The 16,724-nt window shown below is 47.1% G+C and overlaps 1 protein-coding gene across 3 annotated transcripts in view; it reads left to right on the top strand.

Moving 5' to 3' along the window:
- Positions 1-16,724, top strand: part of HTR2C (5-hydroxytryptamine receptor 2C) — a 186,431-nt gene that overhangs the window by 95,231 nt on the left and 74,476 nt on the right. Inside the window, exon 1 of one of the 3 annotated variants that reach the window (XM_062612815.1) lies at positions 15,828-16,115. The exons of the other annotated variants lie outside the window; for them this stretch is intronic. The gene's annotated coding sequence lies outside the window, so the exon portion shown is untranslated. Of the gene's footprint in view, positions 1-15,827; positions 16,116-16,724 lie in introns of those variants that run through there. 3 annotated transcript variants of the gene reach the window in all.

Raw genomic sequence — 16,724 nt, 5'->3', positions numbered from 1 at the left:
TCTGCTTTGCTTGGTGTTTCAGAGGAGGGCCAGAAGACTTTGGGAGAGCAGGGGAATTGGCAGGTCTGAGCTTTCAGCTGCTTGTGAGATGTCCCCACCTAAGGAACACCTTTGAGACATGATGAAGGGATGTGTAATGTGGCCGCTTTGGGAAAAGACTGCTTTGCCGAGCTGCCTCTTTCCTCTGGTGCTCTACGACCTGCAGTGTTGTTGCTGTGATGGGTGAGCTCTTTTTCTCTGGCAATTAGAGAAATCTGCTATTTACTAATTAGAAGTGCAATAGTGAACGTTTTTCCTGGGAGATAAGTCAGTGTAGGTTAACTGTGCTCAATAGGCTTGTGTGTGATTACATACATCACAAATTATCTAAAGGGATGTCTGTGATTTGATGAACCTCATGGGAGAGAGAGGGGGACTTTCAGTGGTTGGTTTGGCATAATGCTCTGCTGTTCATGGTCTCTGTTTGCAAAGAGAGGGTGAGTGGTGCAACACTTAAAATCTTTGAGATCCAGGAAGATGGCTTTTGACATCATAAAATCTTAGCCTGGGGGGGGGATAGAAGGCTGCATGGAAACAAACACAGGAGTCAGTTAACCTGTTACGTGCAGGTTAACTCACGTGTGACGTGACTTACGCTTGATTTCTTATTGTAAATATTGTGGTCGTATTGGGATGCATTTTTTCTCCTCTCAGTGCTGCTTTGGTCAGAAGCACATCACTGACTCATTCCTGCATCTGGGTATTGACGTCACTGTGATGCACTTTTCATTTCTAGCATGAACGTTCACGCCTCTCTGGGAGGGAATTTAAAAGGAATACATGGTGCCGTTTATTATTAATGAGAAGTAACTGAACTAGAAAACTGACATTCGTGGGCTTTCCAACTCGTTCTCCATTGCACTGAACATATTGGACATCAGAGCCTGTCAACACAGTCATCTGAAAATGTCTCCTCCAGTATTTTGCTCCTAAGAGCCTGAATTATTCATCAGAGATTTTACTATGTTAACATATTCTTATGATCACATTGAATTTGTTTCCAGTGCATGAAAAAGTGCTGTTTGCATAAAACCAGATAAATGTAGTAATGCTTTATCAGCCACCCTTCTAAATCCATCGTAGCAAGTCAGAGCAGAAAGAAGCACAAAGTAATGTCAGCTCATGTAAAAGTAAAGTGTTTGTAATAGCCGAGGTGATCATGGAGAGCTAGTGAAGAAGTTTCTAGTTCTTGGATGGGCAGAAAGAAATAACAGATGTCTGGACTGAGGAAGCTGAAGTGGTTTAGTGCGTGGGATGAGGGGTCTGCAGCAGGATGCCCTCCATGCTCGGGTCCACAAGTGCAGTGCATGGCACAGCACGATGGCACAGGTAGTCAGGAATGCCCTGGGCAACATGAAACACTTTGGAGCACAACAGAGAGTGAGGAGGGCCTGGAGTTCTGGTCAGTTACTGCTTGGGAGTTTTATTTTCTGGTGGGGTTTTGTTGGGTTTGGGTTTTGGTGGTGGTTTTTTTTGCGTTTGTGAGGTTTTTGTTTGTTTTTGGTTTTCTGAGGCTGTCAGAGGCGAAGGGGATGTGTGGAGTACAAATGGTCTGACACCACAGGGTGCCAGGGATGTCTCTTGTCCACCTGCCCCTTCCCTGATCAATTTTAAAAGCCTCTGCAGTTGGCTGTGTGAATCTCCCTGTAAACCCAACGTCCTGGTCTGTTCACAGCTGGGATTCCTTGGCTGCCCAGGAGCCATGGGCAGGGGATGCCCCTGTTTCCCCATCCAGAGGCGGTGGCTGAGCCCAGCCAGAGCTGTCAGCAGAGCTCAACTGTCCAGTGTTCTCCAGGGTGAGCGGTGGCCTCTCCCACTGCCTCTTACTGGACTAAACAAGGGACAAGCAGGGTGATTATCATTGCATTATCTGTTTTGAAAACTTCTTGTTACTCTTCTTGCTACTCAGCAAGCATCGGCTCTTGATCTGTGTGTGTTGGAAATAGGGATATAAGAAGCATTAGAGGTGTTTTCATACCGAAAATACTGCAATTCAGGTCAGAATATTAAAGGAAAAACTATTTTAGAATATGCTGCCTGGGATACGTGAGTATTTTTGTAACAGGAACATTTATGCAAAAACAACTGAACTTCAAAGATTCGTATTTTGTGGATATGAAATTCAGTGTAGATATTTGATTGTTGTTGGGAAGGAGGTGCTGGATTGTGCTGACTGTTAATGGCTGCATTGCTGTTGCATCTCATTGGTAACAAAATCATGCCAGGACTGCACTGGTAAGAGTTTGAGTGCTGCTCATTTCCACCCAAATGGGCTGCAAGCGCAGTCCTGTGCAAAGAAGTTAAAAAGCAATGCTGCATCTGACACCTTTCTGCACTGCTCCTGCCTCTTTTGGAGGCAGAAAAGAAGCTGACTTCAGGAACAGAATAACCATTGCTGATTACGGCTTAAAGCTACGGACCTTTGGGTTTCTGGGGTTTAGCTTTGAACAGACTATTTTTAAAAAGCCCTCAGTGTGTCTTGAGTTACTGTTTTTAGCACGTGTTCATGGAGCTTTGAGAGCTGTACGCAGACCATGAATGGATGTGGGGTAGAAGAGGTGGAGAAAAGGCTGCAGTAGATTTCATAACAGCGCTTGGTGAGGAAAGGAGGCAGTGGGCAGTATTGGAGCCTCAGTGCCAAGGAGGAGCATCAGAGTCTGAGCCCTCTGTGGTGTGGATTCTGCCCTAGTACAAAGCAGCCTCCCCCCTGTATGCTTTGGGTGTGAATATCGGCTCTGTCAGGCATGGCCCATCCCTGGCAGTGCTCAAGGCCAGGTTGGACACAGGGGCTTGGAGCAAGCTGCTCTAGTGGAAGGGGTCCCTGCCCGTGGCAGGGGTTGGAGCTGGAGGAGCTTTAAGGTCCCTTCAACACAAACCAGGCTGGGGTTCTGTGAAGTCCTGCATTAGTTTTGGGGTGTTTATTTTTCTTTTATGTATTGATTTAAACTGCAAGTTTAATACATAACAAGTGGATAATGTGTTCTAGGAATATTGCTATGCTGAAATATGAGTGAGAGCTGCAGTTCAATGCATAAAGTTTATTGAAAGTCCTGAAGATGATTGTCCTGAAGATTATACTGAAATAGTTCTGCAGTTTCCTTAGCACTTCTGTAGGCAGACCTCTGATCTCAAGAACCAAGTGAGTGCTATTTGGGAAGAAAGTATTCTAAATGCTTTCTTTTTTGTGAATTACACGGGGATAAAAGAGGAAAACTTCCCTAGTGAATCAAAGGATATCTCTCAAGTATTCTAGGGCTTGGATTTCTTGGAACTTAAAATAGAACTTTGAGAGTTTTTCACCTTCATAAAATGCTGGGTTTCTAAAAAATAAAAGATTCCTTATCCCATGTATTCTGACAGCTTTTGTGTACGGTTATTTTCGTCCAAACTCTGTATTTTCAGCCCATTGTGTAAATGTCTGCCAGACCTCTTCTGCAAATCCAGGGTGCAGGTTTGGACAGTGTGGCTCCAGTGTCCCGTGTCCTGTTTCTGCTCCCTCCTGGCTTCTTGTGCCCCTCCTCGCTGGCAGAGCATGAAACTGAGAAGTCCTTGACCAGGATAAGTGCTATTGAGTGACAACCGAACCATGGGGCAAAGCCCAGCCACAGCACCGCACAGCTACCAGGAAGGAAATGAACTGTTAGAGCTGAACCCAGGGCAGGCACGTGCTAAAGCTTCTGCAGATAGTTTTGTCTGCTCGGTTGGGTTGTTTGATTCTGGGTTTTTGGTTTGTTTTCCTTGGCACTTGATCTGCTGCTAATAACAGGGGCCGGCGAGCTGCTGAGACCTGCAGCGTGGTGTTGGCAGATCGCCGTGGTAGAGGTTGAAGAACCTTGAACTCCACTCTACACCTCTCCTCCCCTGGTAGCAAAAGGACAATCAACCTCTCACCTCTGTACATGGTTCAGGGAGAAACAGTTGGGGAGTTTGCCTAAAGCTCCAAGCCATGAGAAAGCTTCATTGGGCAAGGTCTTCTCACGTGTGTAGGGAAGGAGATGGCTCAGAGAGTAGCCAAGGAAAACTGCGAGTCTAATCCTGGTTCTGACTAAAGACAAAGTTCTCCTTCCATGGTTACTTTTTTCCCCACTACAAGACCTGCCTGCTGATGTCTCTGAAATGTTTCATAAATATCCATTGCATTCATGTGATCCGGGGGGTTTGCGGAGAAAAATTCTTAAAAGCTTTATGTTTTTATTAACAACCTCCTCTACAGAAAGATGCTTTCTGCTACCTTTTATTTTAGGGCAAAAGGAAGGGAATAATCATTGCATATTGAATTGAAATAAGCTGAGAGGGGAAGAGAAGCTGAGAGTCTTTAGTTCAGCTGTTTAGGACTCTCATCCGTGTTATCACTGGGACCACAGGACACTGGGCATTTCCCCAAGCCCCTACATCTGACTTACACAGGTATGCAGAGGTAATGGCAGAATTTCCTACTACTCTGGGAACATTTAACCCCTCATTTTCCTCAGCTCTCCAAGCAGTCGGTGATGCTTTACCTGTGGTACACTGGTCAGTACAGCTGCACGTGTGTTTTGGCTGACTTTCCCAGTGCTGGTAGCTTTGTGGTCTGGGGGGAAATTCAAAAGCTAGGGCAGGCTGTTTGTGACAACCCTGCGGAGCTCCAGAGGCTCTTGTTTATTTCAATATAAGATGGAGTCTTTGGAAGGTTCTTAGGAAATGTAGCTGGTAGTTCAGAGCTGGTAAAAAAGGAGCAGGAAAGGAGAGGGTAAGGAGCTGCAAGGCCATTTGATTGTGCTATAGGCTTTAATATCTCCCTGATCTTATTTCAGATGCTTGAGTCGTACTTTGCTTGCTCAGCTAATAGTGCACAAAGTGATCATTAATCAAAGTAAATAATGTAGCCATAGCAGGAAACATAAGGCACTGAATGCAGAGAAAGTCTGCATTGATTCCAGGGAATTCGGGACAGATGAGTGTCATCACTGCAATGCAAATGGGTAAGATTTTGGGTTCAAGCTTGGTTTTACAATTCCCCACACATCAGCTGAGCTGCAGTAATGGTGTGTGAGCCCTTAGCCTCTGGTAAATGCTGCTGGTTTCTAAAGGCAACTTCAACTCTTCCCCTGTGATCACAGGGCTGCTGTTAGCCAGCCCCTGGAGCGCTGCAGCGTGTGGAGCTGGGGGCTCCAGGGGACGTGGGAAGGGTCCCCAGGAGGAGTCTGTGTGGCCAAGCCTGGGAGAGGGCCGTGCTATCACACGGGCTCTGCGCTTGGTGCTTGCACCAGATCCCGTCACGCTGATGGGAGACACCGGTGAGGAATGTGATGAGGTGACGGTCCGTTTAATGCTTTGTACCCGATGCACAAGCTTTGCTGCTTGTCTTGGAGGCCGCCCCAGGAGCAAGCCGTTTGGAGAAGAGAAAGCGCTAATTAGCAGGCGGTAAAGGGGGAAAACGAGGTGCAGGCAGGCTGCGTGCAGTACCAGGGCGGGCACTGCGGTACCAGCAACCGGGGAGGAGGAGGCAGCCCTGCTAAGCCTGCAAGAGATGCTCCACGCTTGAGCTCAGAGCGTTGGCACCTTCTCAAAGAAGCCCTGCTTTGCCTCAATAGCAGCAGTTCTCACTTCACCACGGAGAAGCAGGGCTGTGAGCTCGCTGCTTTAGCTCTGGAGGAGGGCTGTTTTGTGTGTGTGTTCTCTGTCAATGCTTTCTCATCTTCTCTCTTTACAACTTTGGGGAAAAAGATAAGTTTGAAGTGATGTGGGTTTCTTGACTGGCCATGGAGCTGGTGGGAAATGGCAGCTGCTGGGCACTCCTTACTTGAAGGTCTGGTGATTCATAGGCTTGGGATACTGGGATGTTGTAACTCTCCAGCTCCAGGGCAGGAGGCACATAGTCCGGTCAGACTGCATGGGCTGGCACGAGAGCTGGCGTTGCAGTGAGGAGAGGAAGGCAGTGGATGCTGGTGGTGGGTGACAGGTAGGAAAGCTCTGGTTTTGTGGTGAGCTTAGTACCAGGTGGCTTTATGGCATACTTGGGTTTAAACCCAGAATCAGCAAAATCCAAGCACTTGGGGTCATGAAGTAGTTTATGTTGGATAGGGTCTCTGGACATCTCTGGTCCAACCCCTTGCTGCAAGCAGGACGAGATTGAGATGACCTCTCTCAAGGCCCAATCCAGTTGAATTTTGGATTATGTCCAAGGCCTGAGAGTTTCATCCTTCATGTTTATACCATATAGATAAAGAATCTTTCCTTACTTTGCCCGATTATGGAAGTTACAGCACGTGATTCCACACAGACATCAAAGTAACACGGGTAGGGTTTAGTTATAAAGAAGCAGCTTAACTGGGAAGCTGCCTAAGTCAGTGTCATTTTAGCGCCTCGGGACTTCACCTTGTGAAGTGAGCTGATGAGCCGGACGAGGCCCATGTAAAGAAGTGTGATTCTTCATTCAAGGTTTTTCATCTTCAGTGGTGAGGTCGGTGCCCAAGAACCGTGTTAATGTGAGGGAGAGGGGGGTGTTAGATCAAACACTTGGGTACCAAGAAGACCATGTGCAAGCAGTGGAATGCAAGGAAACCTGGGGCTTCTTCAACCCTCTTTTTCTAATCATCAGAACAAATGACTTTGTTACCTCTTCCCCTGCATTAGCCTGATGTGGTTTTAGAAACATACATGTACTTGACAAGAGTTCCTCCTCCAGGAAAGGAAATTCTTATCCTTCTAAAGATGCATCATCGTGTGATCTGTGAGAAATTCACGAGGCTTGGGAGCGGTCCCTTTGAAACCTGCGCTGCATTTAGTCTGAGGAGTTACGCTTGTTATAACCCTGTGTGCATCCTGACAGGTGTTGAGAACGTTTTTGTGACCTTTGGCTGTTCAGAAATACTGCAGATCTGACCATCAAAGGTGATCTCTGTTGTGACAGCCCACAGCACCACAGAGTCTTGTAAACTGATGGTCCAAAATTACCCTGCAGGCTGGCACTCCAGTTGGTGGGGTGGTGAGCCTCTAACAGCTGGCTTCCTGCAAGGCATTTCAGTTAGGTGCATCATGGTCATTTCATGGTCTGTAGATATTGTGTTTGCGTGTTGTGTTGTTTGGCATCTTAGTTCACATGAAGCTGTATCCCCACTGCAGTCTGCCCCCCTGTCAGACTGAGCGAGTTCTGGTGATGAAGGCACAAAGCTGTGATTCGGGTGATCCGCACCTCTGAGACTGGTGCTGTGCTTTTTTTGTCTGGGATTTGCTATTAGGTGTTTGAATTTATTATGTATGATCCTGGCACAGGGTGCCCAGAGAAGCTGTGGCTGCCCCATCCCTGGCAGTGTTCAAGGGCAGGTTGGACACAGGGGCTTGGAGCAAGCTGCTCCAGTGGAAGGGGTCCCTGCCCGTGGCAGGGGTTGGGGCTGGAGGGGCTTTAAGGTCCCTTCCAACCCAAAGCAGTGTGTGTTCTATGAGGCAGCAGCATGGATTGTTAAAAACAGTTTCAGCCTTCAGGACATGCAACTGCAAGAAGGCCTGTCCTTGCCATGGCAGTAGAGAAGGGCTGAGAGGCTGTTCTCAGGGCAGCACCATTCACATGCAAATGCTCTTGCCTCACCAACCTGCTATACTGCAACTCATCACTGAAGTAGGTGTAGCAAGGAATTTTGGCATTCCCTTGTGTTAGTTATCTCAGTGGAAATTTGAAAACTGTGTAGGTAGAAGTAGTGGTGCTACCAGGCCATGTGAATCCGGTGGATGATGCACTGAGGAGGGACGTGTAAGGACTGGTTTCTAAATACTGGGCCTGAGAAAATGTCAGTATTAACTCACGTGTACACAGACTCCCTGGGTGCAGCGTAGCACCGCCCTTCGTTAAAGAGTATGACCAAGCAGATAGAAGAAATGGATGGGTGGCATCTCTCCCAGCACAGAGAGATCTCGGGATCTGATGTGACTGTAAGGAGGTTGCTTTGGTGCCACAGATGAAACTTGCACAGGCTGCAGAGAGAGGGGCTCTGATTGCCCATGGGTGTTTGCCTCCTCCTCCAGTCACTTCAAAAGGAATTGGTGTGTAGTGGTGAGACTGACAATGTGCTGGTGAAAGAAACAGTGGGAGGAGGGCAATAGTAGTAAGGAGGTAGGAATGGAACAAATTCTGAGATCAAGGGTGATGTTCACGTGCCAGCCTGGCTGATTAATCCGGAGACAAAAGCTAGCACAGAGCACTGCAAAGCAGGTTGTGTTAAGTCATCTGAACTGTTCTGGTGTATACGGTGCCGTGCGAAGTGACTTTGGAAGTAATGCAAGTTTCCTCTGTGCACACAGGTCCTGACAACAGCACAACAATACTTGAGCAGGTCTGCTTAAAGTGAAAGTTCTCCCTTCTCTGAGAGCTCCTCTAGTTGTTGTGGTTGAAAATAAATCACTTTTCTGTGCATTTTGACTTCCTTGGGCATTATGGGAGATTACAAACTACTTCTTATGCAGGGTGAAATTTCACGTGTGGGTGTATGGAGCCCTCACATACGTTTTGCAGCTATTTGCTTTCTCACTTACCTCATTTGTATGTGACCCATCCCCAGCACTGGAACTCGACATGCTCTGCAGATTTCCTGCAGGCTCCGGTCTGCTGGGAGCATCTTTCTTCATTAAGCTGTAAATATGTGGGTGCTGTCACCCAGCTGCTCTGCAGTAGCTGCTAATGCTGCAAACACCCGTTGGGGCTCTTTGGTCCCAGACCACTTGGCGACTCTTGCACATCTGATGGCAGCTGTAGTTTGACCCAGCCGAGCAAACCAAGGAGGCCAGCCCGAAGTAACAGGCGATAGCTGCACGCATCCAGCACGAGCCCTGTTCTGCTGTTTGCAGAGGTTGTTTAGTCGCTCGTTTGCAAAACAGCCCAAGGATAGAAACAAGCCCCAGCAGAACTTTACATTTTTAATCCGAATGCTTTAAAATGGGAGCTCCCTGAGTAGTTGGGGAGAAGCAAGCACCCAGATTTGTAATTGGTGTGTTTCCTGGCATTAAAGTTTAGAAACAATTCTGTATATTGAATCCCATTCTTCTTTTCATCCCTAGCACTAAGCGCATTACTGACACAACTAAGGGGTTTGCCTTGCCTGGGAAACTAAAACATGATTGGCATTCATCAGTGGCTAGTAAGTTACATGGCTGAAGTCCATCTGCAGCAGCAGCAGCAGAGATGGTTTTATAGTGCTCTTGCCTCAGTAAATGACATTATAGAATTTCCTCGATTATTCGTCTTTCTGGTTTTGAAAAGTGCTTTATTTTGGAGGCCGGGTGGTAATGAGCTTGCAGGCAGCTTATCGTGTCACTTCCAACCGGTGCAAACGCGGCTCCGCCGTTGTATTTTTGCTCTGATAGCGATTGTTTGCTTTATGCTTTACCAAGCATTACAGTAAAAAAATGTGTTTCATGGTAATTTGGAGCCTGCCTGAGCTCCACTGGAGGGGAGATGAGTTTAGGGTATCTTATCTATCAACATGCCCCTTTATGAAACCCTTGCAGTGGGAGATAGCAGTGGCTCTGCAGCTGCCAAGCATGAATTTATGATGATGAATTCCTATCAGTGGCAAAGGAATCATCTTACTAGAATCACAGCATAGTTGGGGTTGAAGGGACCTGAAAGCTCATCCAGTTCCAACCCTGCTGAGGGCACTGGAGCAGCTTGCTCCAAGCCCCTGTGTCCAACCTGGCCTTGAACACTGCCAGGGATGGGGCAGCCACAGCTTCTCTGGGCACCCTGTGCCAGCGCCTCAGCACCCTCCAGGGAAGAGCTTCTGCCTAAGAGCTCATCTCAGTCTCCCCTCGGGCAGGTTCAAGCCATTCCCCTTGCCCTGTCCCTCCATCCCTTGTCCCAAGCCCCTCTCCAGCTTTCCTGCAGCCCCTTCAGGCACTGGAGCTGCTCTCAGGTCTCCCCTTCAGGAGCCTTCTCTCCTCCAGGCTGACCCAGCCCAGCTCTCTCAGCCTGTCATCTTACATGATATTTCTTTCCCCACATTTAATGGACTTAGAAAGTGGCCACCACCTTCTTGCTCCCCTGTGCTGAGGCTCCAGGGCCTGAAGAACTGGATTTGGGCTGTGAAAACTTGAGTCCTGGGGTACAGGGGCTTTCCTTCCTGGGGCACCAGGTGCTAAATCCAAACCAAGGAGGGAGCTGGAGTTGTGGCACTGAGCCTGCAAACCTCAGACTCCCTCCGCTCCAGGAGTTTTCCTCCCTGGCACCTGGGGTTTGCAGCCCCCCTTTGCTGAGAGGAGCTCGTGGTCTGGCCATGGCAATTTTCCCGAGAGCAATTCACCCACTATTGCAGTCTGGAAATGAACGCTTTTATATGGATCTCTCGCAGTGTTCCCACATGGGCTGTGCTAAATGAAATGCATTATTTTGTTGACCTAGCTTTTATCTTAAGAGCAGGGTTTTCAAATAATCGTGCATCCAAAGCCATCACATTTTGAACAGCATTGCACTCAATGAAAAAAGAAACTAAAACATCATCCTCCAGTATCCTCTCAGCAGCTACATTGGAAATTCAGGTTGTGTGTGGTTAACACAACAGTGAATACCCCAAGACAGGATTGAGACCACGTTTTGGCAAGTCAAAGGGATTAATCCCCTTGCTCACAGCAGATAGAGTGCTCTGCATGTGTGGTTCAAAGCTTGCTGCTCTGAGAGCCTTAGAACACAGACCACAGTCTTAGCATGTGTTACACAGAATACAAATGGGAATTCATTATGAATCATGATGGGTACGAAACCCATCATTTTGAAAGCATAAGGGAGCTGTTCAGCAGCTCACACTCATTTGTTTCTGAGGGGAGATGGAATGATGACTCCGCAGCTGAGGCAGGCTCTGCTGTTTCAGGTTTGGGGGCTGTTGCTAACTTGGCTTCCTTCTTCACAATGAATTCATTACTGCCAACCATTAATGGACATGTTTTGTTGGACCCCTCTGTGAGGAGAGGGGCACATACAGAGTTGTGTTGTGCTGTATGCTGAAGTGGGTCCTTGTTTGTCACAGCTCGTGTCTCAAACATGAAGCTGGTGCACCATGAGGGTGTTCTGTTATTTTTTGAGCCTTAGGTTGCAGATGAGGTTTGATGCATTTGTTCTGGATATTCAGAGATTTGTCTACATGAAATTACATTGAATTGCTTGAAGCAAACCTGCTTTTTCTCTCTGCCTTACCATTTGGGGGTCTGATTTAGCTTGTGAAGACAGGAGAACTTGGACTGTCCTGCAGTTAGCAGAGGAGGATGATCTCCTGGGATACGGCATGGGTGCCTCATGTCTAACTTCCTTAGTCTCATCCATTGCCAGCAACACATCCGAGCACCTTTCTGATTGATCCCTATGTCTGCCTATGGCCATTGAGGTATACATGTATAGATATATATAGGTCATTACAGGTTATAGGCTGTGGGTTGCTATAGAGGATGCTTGGGAGCAGCTCCCTGTGTGTGTATATTGCAGTTGTGGAGGTGCAGGGCTGCAGAAGGAGTTGGCCCAGGGATTGAGCCAGGGCTTCTGCATCTTCCCAGCAGGTTTATGGGAACGGGTGCAGTATTTTCTCCCCTATTTCCCAGTGCAACAAGTGATTTTGATCCAACAGAGATCTTTCATAGCATCAAGAGGAGATTAAAAAAAGGAAGAACAGGTTTTTATAGAAACGAGCACCTCTGTATACTAAAACATTGAAAGCTATGAAGTGAATTCAGCCTTGTGAGCTCAGCCTTGGTTTTAGTCCTCTTAAGGTCAGAGGATGATAAGGCAAAGGAAAACCTGTTCTAAATGTTTCTTCAGGCACTGCAGTTCCTTTATTAGCCTTTATTTCTTCGCACTTCTGCTCTCTAACAGCTTTTCAAGTGTTGGGCTCTTCCTTTTTGAAGCACTTTGATGTGCTCATCCGTCTGACGAACCGTTTAAGGTCTCGATCTGAATTTAACATTTGTAGATACCCACAGAGAACTTTGTTAATGAAGTCTTTTAAAATACTAAATTAAGTTCTAGTCTTCTTCATGACTAAAGTTTCATCCTTGTGATTATTTTTCCTTTGGAATGATGTTCCTGTTTAACATCAGGAAATGTTTAGTCCTACAAAGCAGCAAGGGCTTTTAGGGCTAGGGATGTAATTAAATGAGGATTTTTTATTACTTTGGGGGCCCTTTTGTTGAAAGGATAGGAATATGGCATAATTGAAAAGATATTTATAATGAAAGAAGCCTTTGATCCCACAGAAGCATGAGAGCAAGTGGTTGCCCAACCTCAGATTAGGAGAGCTCCTGTCAGTTGATGAACACTGTTTTCTGCATTGAAGCAGTGGTTTTCCCCATTTCAAGTTTGGTGGAAGGTAATGAAATTGAGCTGAGAGTTGCTCATCAATTACACTCTTTAATTTTGGAGGTACTGATGATGCTAGCAAGCTGAGTTCCCGAGTCTCTAATATGGGACTGATGGGAATAATTCATTGCAATGTTGTAGCCTGATTTGGCATTTCAGATCCATAATACGAGACGCAGTGGCTATAAAAGCCTCCTTGAGGCAAAGGGAGAGACATATGTAAGAGGAAAAGGTTGACATTAAGAGGAAGAAAATGTTTCCAAAAGGGCTGAGAAACTTGGAAGCCACATCTGCCATATTGTTAAGAACATCTGGGGCTGTTATGGCAACCACACTGAGGTGCTCAGGGACCCATTGCAACCGGCAGGAGAGACTGAAGAGCAGCAGAGATGAGAGAGGAGCACAGCCACAGTGTCCTCTGTGCCTGACATCGGTGTCTGCAGACACTCGGTGCAGCCTGCGACTGGTTTCTACTTGAATCGCACAGAATCGTCCTTTGCTGTGAAACCCCTTCATCTTTGTGTGAGAAATAAATAAATCGAGAGCTGTGGTTGCAGCGTTCCTGGCAGTGTGAGCAGCATAAACTTGCTGCCAGCTTGGAGGCACTGCCTGTAACCTCACTCAGCAGACTGCTCAAACTGGGATCTCTTTTGGGAAAGCCAAAGCAATCTCTTTTTTTCCAGGGGAAGTTTTAGGGGAAGACACTTGTGGGATGTAGGATTTGCCATTGCTGCTGATCTGCCAGCAATTGGCAGGGTTCTGTTTGCTTGTTTGGTCTGTTTCTTTTCCTAAGTGTTCTCCCTCACAAATGAAATAATGCGCATGAATGATGTACATGATGTAAAATGAAGTAATTCCGTTTGGCCAATGTGCTGATTCTGCTTGATTTCAACAAGAAAAATGGTTTGCCTCTGGTTGAAGTTCAGACTCCGTGTGCACAGCCCTGCCCCTGAAAGGGAGACCTTTAAATCCTAATGCAGGCTCGTTCTTTAGACAGGGGCTGAGTGGTCTTTGAAAGTGAGAAAGCTGCATCAAACAGTTTGGCAAGGCTCATCAAAGTCCAATTAGAAAATGCATTGTAACAGCAGGCATCCCGCCCCTTTCTGCTCCCAAGCAAAGCCAGTGCATTTTCATCAGGCACGAGTAAATACATATTTAAAATGTGTTAGGAAAATAAATAATCTTCATGTTTAATTCACCTCCTTGTATAATAATTGACGTGCATTAAGGCTTCTGACCATGCATTAGGTAGGACCAGATTCGCCGTAACACAGTGCAGCAAGGGATGTGTGATTCTCCATTGTCCGTGTTGGGAATTCATCAAGTGAATTGAAGGAACGTTATTTTCAAAAGAGTTATGAAAGGTCTTTTTTAAAGAGTTCATCTGTTGGGTGAGTAACACAGCCTTGGCACACGCTCCAAAACCCATGACTCAGCACTTCCACCTTGAGGGATGTTTAATGGCTCTTTTAACTACTGTAAATTTGATTCTTTTTCAGGTCATGTTCTTCTCAGTTGTTGGCCATGGGGAATAACCTCCACCATGCTCCCAGGATTATGACAATTGAAATAGCTACTTGGTTGGTTGATGTGCCAGGCTGGACAGGGCTTGGAGCACGCTGCTCTAGTGGAAGGTGTCCCTGCCCGTGGCAGGGGCTGGATGAGCTTTGAAGGTCCCTCCAAACCCAGCCATTCTGTGATTCCATGATTTACAACAGGAAACACAGCTGTGTACTTCCGCCGTTAGGTCCTATGGCTCATTACACTGCTTTTAGTTCCTTTTTTTTTGCACTGGTGAATCTGCATGCAGCATTAGTTATGCCCTGGTAGGCATCTTGTGGAGCACATCCTTTTCCCCAGTGCCTGCCCTTTCCCGGGCTCCGTTTCCTCTGCAGTGTGGTTTATCTGGATGACGTTGTGCAGCCTTCCGAAACGCTGCAGAACCTTTAAATAAACATTGTGGTTTGGACTGAAGGCAGACGTGGGGACGGGGATGCTGGCTTTCCAAAGGGCTGGTTGGTGGCTGTTCAGACGTGATGTTTGAGTAGCCTGTGGTGCGGAGCTGATACTATGTGCCTGCAAAGTTATTCCTCAGAAACCGATTGGGAAAGGTGAATGAGTTCTCTGATGCTGCTTTTTTATTGCATTTTACCAGGCTTATGTGCAATTCAGTTTTCATTTTTAAGATTTTTGGGAATCTTAAAGCATAGAGAGCAGTTTTATAACGATGCCAGAGAGGGCCTTTTCATCAGGGACTGCAGTGATAGGACGAGTGTTAATGGGTTCAAACTGAAACCAAGGAGGTTGAGCTGAGCTCTTAGGCAGAAGCTCTTCCCTGTGAGGGTGCCCACAGAAGCTGTGGCTGCCCCATCCCTGGCAGTGTTCAAGGGCAGGTTGGACACCGGGGCTTGGAGCAAGCTGCTCCAGTGGAAGGGGTCCCTGCCCGTGGCAGGGGTTGGAGCTGGAGGAGCTTTAAGGTCCCTTCAACCCAAACCAGGCTGGGATTCTGTGGTTCTGTATGAGTAAATCATATGGAAGGTAACAGCTCATTTCAGGGAAGGAGATGCCCATTGTGGTCTCACTCTTAAGTCCTGGCCATCCTGTGTCTAGGAGAGGTTTTAATTCCCGAATTGGTGATGTTCAAAAATCAGCTGGAAGTGGCAGCTGCTCAGCTCCTGGGGCACAGGTCAGGTCATGAGGTGTTTTGGCTGCCTCACAAGAAAGGTATTTCCATGCGTTTGAACTATTATTCATTGGTACTGACCTTGCAGTGATGGTATTTCCCACAGGAAACTCGAGTTTTAAGGCTCTATAATTTTCCATTAAAACGAAGCTGGAATCCTGTGCTAAAGGGGAAAACCCTCAGAACAGATTTCACAACTGTGATTATAAAAATAATGTTCTAATCTGAAAAAAAACCCAAATCAACTGGTAAATGGGAAAATCCACAGAGAACCCCTCACCATCTAAAACCAGGTGGCTGAGGTATTGTCAGTAGTTATGGCTTAGTGTGCTTAAAGAACTCTCTTGAGACTACCTTGAAATACTAAGGATGAAGCAAAAGAAGCTGCTCGTCTCCTGTCTTAGGTAGACCAGGTCTTAAAGCTGCCAGTGCAGAACATAGCCTCATAGTCTGTCAGTGGTGAATAAGCATTTTGTGAAGGCAGTGGCTCAACGGGGGCCCTGGTGTGTGTTTCTTCTCCCCTCTGTGAGCACTTGGCTGATCATTTTGGCAAGCCCCACCTGAGGGGATAGAAATAAGCATGTCTGTGTTAATAGGAATGGCTCAGTAGCTTTTAGATGGTGACAGAATTAGGCTTGTGGCTCTGAGCTGCTGGGGTAAGAACACTTGAGCATTCCTAAGCACTTATCTTAGATTCCACCCCACTGTTTCCTGCTGATAGAAATGCACTTCCTTCATGTTGCTTACGTTCTGAATCAGTACCTTATATGATGTCTGCAGCATGGACAGTGCATGGCATTCTGTGAAGAAAAGACAAGCTAACACAGAATTTGTTCTTGCCAGTGATACTGTTTGGAGGTTCAGCTCTCTGTTTGGTGCCTGTTACTGCTGTCGCCCAGGATCAAAAGCTGTAGATATCCCAGGGCTGCAGCAAGGGCTTTCAATGACTTGGATGAGGATTGCAGAGATGCATCAGAACAGTGTGGGCAATGACTTCTGGGAAGATCATGAAAAAATAAAGGATGGCTAATGGACCTGAGTTTCTCTCTCTTCCCTGTTGGCACTCATTCATGGTAACACAAAGTAAGTAGAAAGCTTGGTGCCAGGACAAAACACTAACGGTTTGTGCTTACTTTAAGAGAGCCTAAAGCCAAAAGGGATCTTTATGGGCTTCAAACAGGGCAATTCCTGTTTGAACTAAAGCTCAAAACTTAAGCCAGACCTTGCAGCCCTGCAGCTGCCTGCACCATGGCCATGGCAGCCCGGAGCTGAGCTCACAGCCCAGCTTTGTCACAGGATTTGGGTTTAGCTGGCAATTGGGTGAGCTCCGGGCAGGTTTGAGAGCAGGGTGGTGCTCTGCTGCGTGGGGATCAAGGAGCTCTCTGCTGGGCTTCCCTGCGTGTGCTGGCCTGTGGCCTTCACTGCCAGTGGGAGGGATGACATCCCTGGGTTGGGGGATAAGACTTCTGAGCATCATGGAGCCTCCTGAGACCAGCACGGGTCACGCTGGTGATGCTGAGCAGTGCTGATGTGCGAAGCGGCCAGGGCAAGTGGCATGCGGAGAGCTTTCCCACTTCAGCAAGCAGGTCAGGGGGATCCGGTGAGAAACAGGGACTGAAGGAGGGGCTTTGAGTGTAGTGATGATCCGAGAAGCACCCAACTTCCTGCTCAGCCCAGGTGCTGTCTCCTGTT

This window comes from Pezoporus occidentalis, unplaced genomic scaffold (assembly GCF_034315485.1).
Source record: "Pezoporus occidentalis ecotype Australia unplaced genomic scaffold, CSIRO_AGI_Poc_V1 ctg161, whole genome shotgun sequence".
Taxonomy (NCBI): Eukaryota; Metazoa; Chordata; class Aves; order Psittaciformes; family Psittacidae; genus Pezoporus; species Pezoporus occidentalis.
Note: the sequence above shows the minus strand (reverse complement) of the source record. Positions and strands in the feature narration are given on the sequence as shown.